We start from the raw sequence: 6,931 nt of genomic DNA, 5'->3' as shown, positions 1-6,931 counted from the left end.
CGGGCCTATGGTTTTGGGCCTGCAATGTATTAAAATTAATTAATTATTTAATAAATATAATAAAACAAAATAATAATAAATAAAAAAATGAAATAAAAAAATTAGCGTCTTCACTTACACAACAGAATCAAACAAAAGTATAAGGAGTAATGAGATATTATACATATTTATAACACCACCATACAAATTTTATTATTTAAATTGGGATACATTCATTGTACAATTTTCACATCATATACTCAAGATTATGAAATTTAAAAAAAAAAAAACACACAAAACCAACTAATATTATATAATATGATTTAAGATGAAAATACAAAGAATTTTCTTGAAACCCATGGATCAAAAACTAATTAAATCATTTATTGGAAGTATAATAAAACAGAACCGAATAAATACATATATGTAATTGTTCTGTAATTGACATTAACCACAATACAAAACCAGTGTAAAAAGCATATCAATAATATATCATACAGTCCAAAAGCAATCGTAAAGGTAAGGTTTTAGTTAGCAGCCAAATCTTCACACTGCCATGGGTTGAATTCAGTGGATTTAACGTCAATCTCGAGTAGCAGATCTACCATGGCCCGGTGTTCATCATACTTGCCATTGTATTGATAAACTTCCAAGTCACCCCAAGGTGTAGCAGCGACTTCGTTGGTGAAGTCGAGCCCTTCTCCTCCCTCTTTTTCTTTTCAGCTCGTTGCCTTTCCTCCAAACTGCACAACAGAAAGAGAGAGCTTATAAGACATTATTATATCATATGAATTGATATGAACATAGTATAGTGAACAGGGGCATTGCAGATAAAATGAACACTATTCTAAATGAAATACAACACCATTAATTGTTTTACCTCCATTAAACAAAGTTATGCACAATCATCAACACATAGATGTATACAGGTAAACAAAATTCCAAAATCTTTTTCTTTTCTTTTTCCCCCGCGGGGGGGGGGGGGGGGGGAAGGGGTACACAGAGAGAGATACCTCTCTTTTCAAAACCTGCCTTAGAGAGGTCACCCTGCTCTAGTGCATATCTATCGGGACGTAGACGAGAATCAGATGCTAATAACTTCTTGGGAGCAGTATCAAAGCTGTTAATCTTATGCGTAAAATATGTGTACTGGAATTTATCATTTTTCGGAGCATCAGCAAGTCTCCACGACTGCATAACAGCAAAAGAGTAACGCGACAGGCAGTTCAGCATCAGGGGCATAATCTTATTTTTTTGGTATTTCTTAAAGCATCAAAAATTATTACCACCTGACTTGATTAATCAAAGTACTTATCATGCAATAGAGAAAACGTTATATGAAACAAAACTTTTAAAAACGCATGAAAATTGCTACAGAACCAGGAAACAGGGTTATCTTGTTCATTGTTAGAAACGGAGCACTACTTATTTAGCATGTAGGAAGCTATTGGGAAAGATATGAAAAACAAGTGTAGTTTCACCATTCCCGTTCTGACTGCAAATTCTGTTTCAAAAAGTCAAAGTCAATCACTAGTGGGAAACACTCCGCATGTAATCTGCTTTCTGATTAAGACATTATGCTAATTTTTTGCAGGAAATACAAAAATTCCATAACACAAGCATAAAAAAAACCCTGGGAGAGTTTAGGAGAAGAATAAAAGATGAAAACAATTCAGAGATACTATAAAAGACTTACCTCCTTCATTTCAGTACCTGGAAGTGGTTCCCCTTCACTATCACAAGGTTGATAACTCATTGACTCATTCCATTTCCCGTTCATCAAAATCTTTGGCTCCTCAGCAGAGTTATATACATATCAATCGATTTCATAACGACCAGCTCTGTGAACAACCAAAGACCAAATGTTAAATTGTGAGGTGAAACCCTTTGAAATCTTGATGAGCAGTCTTTTTTCTCGTCTCAAAATACAGAGAGAAAACGACTTGGTAGTTGGAGCCTGCATATGCAGGAAAATAGTAATTTCTTAGAATAAAACATACCCAAACCAACCGCATGGTTGAAAATATAGCACAGCTTTGTCGCCTGTTGTTAGGTTTGTCATGATCATCTCCCCTGGTGAGTCAACCCAAGTTCGCCCAAAAATTAAGTTGTTAACTTTTGTGGGAGGAGACACCAAATCAAAAACTGTACCATCTCTTTTGAGGGTCACACGGGTTCTGCACATAATTATTTTAGGATCTATACATCAATACCAACACTTAAACCTTCAAATGATATCAAACATCATGAAAGGACAACCCAGACAAGTCAATTTAATAAGATGAGGGGCATCTTAAAGACGATGATTCCAAAGAAGATTAGGTAGAAAACAAAAAAAATTGAAGTTTATGTATGACAGCAATACAATCAGTGACAGTTCAGAATGCATATAAACAAGTTCTTCCCTCCCTATTGCATTTTCTTGTACTGAAGAGCATATATACTTTTTTTTTAAAGGAGATGCTAAATGCACACCAACTTAAGTATTCAAAATTTGTTGAATTTTTCAACCTGTGTTGAACTCAAATACAAGTAAAAATTCTGCAGCAAAAATAAATAGAACTGCAAGAAGAGGCCTGTAACGATAAGAATTAGAAATTATTGTAAATTTCCACAAACTCCAAGATTAATGCCACTTCTATTAACTTATAAAACATGCTAATAATGTTATAAAAGTATAACAAGTAGCAGTGACTAGGCCCTAAAAATTTGCAAGAGAGAGCATGTTTTACCTTCCAAGAGGATAGATACCAATTGAATTTCCCAAAAACTTGGTTCTCACTTTTGACGAAATATCATAAATAAAATGCTCATTTTCAGCATGACCAGCACTCATTGGGGGATGATGACTAACCTGAAAGGGTAAAATGTCTATTAAATACCTCAAATAGCAGCCATTCAGAGAAATTATGCGGAAAATAATTCCACCATGATTAACCATTTCGTAAGTCTCACCGAGTATGGGATTAAAAGGCTTCCAGGTACGTTGATAGGCATAATAGACAGATATAGCCCATGAAGCTGCAAATTAGCTATCATTAGTCCAATTTAAACTCAGAAAGAGAGAGAAGTTAGAAGAAACCTTACTAGTGTATACTAATCGCATTTAAGGATCTTCACATTCATCAGCCAGATCTAACTGGTATGAATACTCCATCAGCTGTTACAGCATGAAATTGATAAATGAAAACTCCAACTGACAGAAAAGAACCAAACATATCAAATAACTTTACAGCAATGGTTGGATATGGAAACACAAACCTCAGCCATTTTCTGCAACATTGACATTGGCTCAAAAATAAGTACAGGAAGTGTCACCATCGATGTAACATCAGACCCTATATACTTTTGCATCATTTTCCAGTAACTATCCCTGTCCTGTTAAATAATAGAAAGCAAACTGTAAATGCCCATGTAAGTTAATGAAAAGCATCCTCATCATATCAATCCAATTTAAGTAATCTGTCGCATCATTTATGAGAAAGAAGCAATCATTAAGCATGCTAGTCAGTGGAAAAAATTAACTTTCCTTTTAATAAGCGTCACAAGCTGGGCAACATTCAAATATCTCATATGTTCCAACAAAATCAGTTGGAACATGGTAGCCTGAGCACAATATAATCCTGACAAGTGCTAATGATAATACTGAAACTAAAGTAAAGCAATAAGTGACTTTGCAGGCACTGAATTTTCCAAATTGAAGCACCAATATTCAAAAGCATAGGATAGAACCAGGCACTAAACTACAGGCTTTTCTTCCTTATTTTCTCCATTTAAGACCAAGACCCTGAAAATTAAGCATTACCTCTTCTTTCCATCTTCCCCTTCTTACTTCTTCTTCCGCATCTTCAGTCCCGCCTTCCGGATTAACAACTTCAAGCCCTTCATATCCCAATAAACTGTACAAACAGGAAAACAAACGTGAATTCTCATCGGTCTAAAAACCCTAGTTCAAAACATCCAAATTAGTTTGTTTCAGCTAATTCCTCTAATCAACTCTAAACAAAATAACAGATCTGGTACTACAAGTTACTTTTAAAAAAAGGGTAATCTATGTCAAATGCCACTCATCTTTAAGCTCGGGCTCGAAAATGCCATCAACGTTTCAATTTTGCCAATTTTAACACCGACGTTTATGTTTCACTGCAATTTTGTCACTCCACCGTTAATCCGTTAACGGGACGATGACATGGCATCTTTTTTCCGTGACGGCGATGATATGACACTCTCATCAAAACGACGTCGTTTTGGCACGACCGTTTTGATGCTTAAAAAGCTTAAAACGACGTCGTTTTGTTGATGAAAAATATGTTTTTCATGAGATTCAAACCGTAAACCTTTTAAATCCAAATCTAAATACCCAACCACCAAGCTAACTTAAGAACTTGATATAACCTTAACAAAACTATTATAAATGTTCATCACTACCACCGTCACCCTCATTATCTCCTGCTGCAACAATTTCTTGCTGCAATTCCAAGAAGGAACTCTTCAGACATTTGATATTCAACATGTTAGAAGTAAAAACACATATCCAATTCTTACCTTATGATCATGGCAGTATTTAGCTAAGCAATAAAGGCATTTCACAACTGCCATGGCGTTAAGCCCTAACATCTTTTAATGATTTGAAAAACTCGGGATGAGCCCCTCCTTTGCAGCTTTCACAGTATATTGAGGGGTTTACACGAGAACCTGCATATCATCCAAGGCTTCGTTTTTCCTCAGATGGTCATCGAAGTTGATTTGGGAGACTGCTGCTTGAAATCTCCAATCCATATCATTTTTCTTCCATTCTTCTATTGAGGATCAAAGGTTAACATTTGATGTTAGCTCCAAATTTTGAAGCTCTTCTTTGCAAGTAGGACAATCCTTATTTCCACTCTAGAAGTATCTCCGTATCACTTTCCGTTCGAAGCTGTGGCCACAAATGACTGTAACCGGATCAACCATCATCTCATTGCACAAGGGGCATATGAAGGAACCAATAGGGTATTGCTTATGATATGTCAGGGTCTCCTCGCTTTGTGGACTCAAAACGATTTCGGTATTATACAACAACTATATCAATTGTGAAAGTTGAAGCGCCTCTGCTTGTTTCTTTTGAATTTCCATCTCTTCTTTTTTCTGCTTCAGAAGTGCCAATTCATTTTGTACCAAAGATGCATTAGCATCAGCACCAACGGCTTCGGCGATCTTCTCCAGAAGCTTTACAGCATTGTCTCGGTTTCTACTGCTTTGGGATACCAAATTCTCTATTTCCGCAGTAATCATTTTGGTCGCTACCGCCACTCGAAACTCCATTGTATTCAACTTATCAATAACCTCATCATTAATTCTCTTCAAGTTCAGTACCAAATCAAGATTAGCCAGCTGTAACGAGGAAATGGTTGAGGCAATATCTTTAGCTAGACCTTGTATCTGTGAAAACACCAAATGCGAGTGAAGCAAGAACCGAAGACGGCTATCAGACTTGTAATCATCGATTATCTTGGAAGCTTTTCGTAACAAGCCACTCAACTTCTCCAATGCCGTCTTGGTAAAGTCAGATCCCCTGGAAGCTTCTATTTTCCATACACTTAATGACACCAAAGCACATCCAGCTCAGAAATACTCGTCGAAAACTCTCGAAAGTTGTCCTTCTCGATAATCACATCCCTCGTTTCCCTGGTGAGCTCCACCGTCTTAAGCGCCACACGGTTCCAGAGTTCTTAAGAAAAGATAAAGAGGAAGATAATGAGGGTGACGGTGGTCGTGATGAACATTTTATAATAGTTTTGTTAAGGTTATAGCAAGTTCTTAAGTTAGCTTGGTGGTTGGGTATTTAGATTTGAATTCTAAAGGTATGAGGTTTGAATCTCATGAAAAACATATTTTTCATAAACAAAACGACGTCGTTTTGAGCTTTTTAAGCATAAAAACGAAGTCGTTTTGATGAGTGTGACATGTCATCGCCGTCACAGAAAAAAGAAGCCATGTCATCATCCCGTTAACGGATTAACGGCGGAGTGGCAAAATTACAGTGAAACATAAACGTCAGTGCTAAAATTGACAAAATTGAAACGTCGATGGTATTTTCGAGCCCGAGCTTAAAGATGAGTGGCATTTGACATAGATTACCCTTAAAAAAAAATTCATAATAACTTCAAAATTAAAGTAAAAGTTATTTCCTCATTGAGATCGAATCAATCAACTCAAATTCAAAAAGAGAAAAGAAAGATCCAAGAAAAACAAAAATTAGAAGATGGATCTTATTACCCGTTGATTGATTTAGACATGGCGCTACTAAAATTAGATATGCTGCTAGCGATGGACGCAAAGAAACCACAGCTTTGTTTCGGATCATTAGGCGTCATCTCTTCAGTAATTTTTGTTTAAGAAAATCACAGCTGGAGTTCGAAGGGAAGACGAAAGAGAAGAAGAAGAGAGAGGTTTTGAAAGGGAGAGGAATTTTCTATCGTTTCAACCTTAAATTAGGTTGTCGTATCATACAACAATCCGTCACATGGGTTCCTTAACCGCCAAGGTTAGAACGGTTTGCGACTACTGTTGTGCGCTAGAAAATACCAAAAAATCTTGTTCATATTATTATGAAAAATATTATTAGTATTCCTATAATCACATATATTACATTATTAAGAGTGTTTATCAAGTAAGTTGATCACGAGTTAAATAGTATTTGTTTTAATTTGAAAATTATTTGATTCATGATTAACTTGATTCATTGCTCGTTAAATTTGATAAAATTTTGTTCGACTCGTATTTGATAAAAAAAATTGACATCCTTTTCCTGCATCAATCATCGAACACGAGTCATAGATGTCACATAAAACTTTTAGAATTTTCCTTATAAAAAATTAGTAAAAATTTATTTCTTTAAAACTATTATTGTTAAACAATAAACCATAATCCATTTAATCGCACAAAATACCTTTCTATTTGTTTGATATTC

General features: G+C 35.6%; 1 pseudogene; it reads right to left on the bottom strand.

Moving 5' to 3' along the window:
* Window positions 1-400: 400 nt before the first annotated feature.
* On the bottom strand, window positions 401-6,370 carry LOC120185893 (annotated as a pseudogene).
* Between the last annotated feature and the right edge of the window lie 561 nt (window positions 6,371-6,931).

This window comes from Hibiscus syriacus, unplaced genomic scaffold (assembly GCF_006381635.1).
Source record: "Hibiscus syriacus cultivar Baekdansim isolate YM2019G1 unplaced genomic scaffold, ASM638163v2 tig00113145_pilon, whole genome shotgun sequence".
NCBI lineage: Eukaryota > Viridiplantae > Streptophyta > Magnoliopsida > Malvales > Malvaceae > Hibiscus > Hibiscus syriacus.
This window is presented reverse-complemented; position numbering and strand designations above follow the sequence as displayed.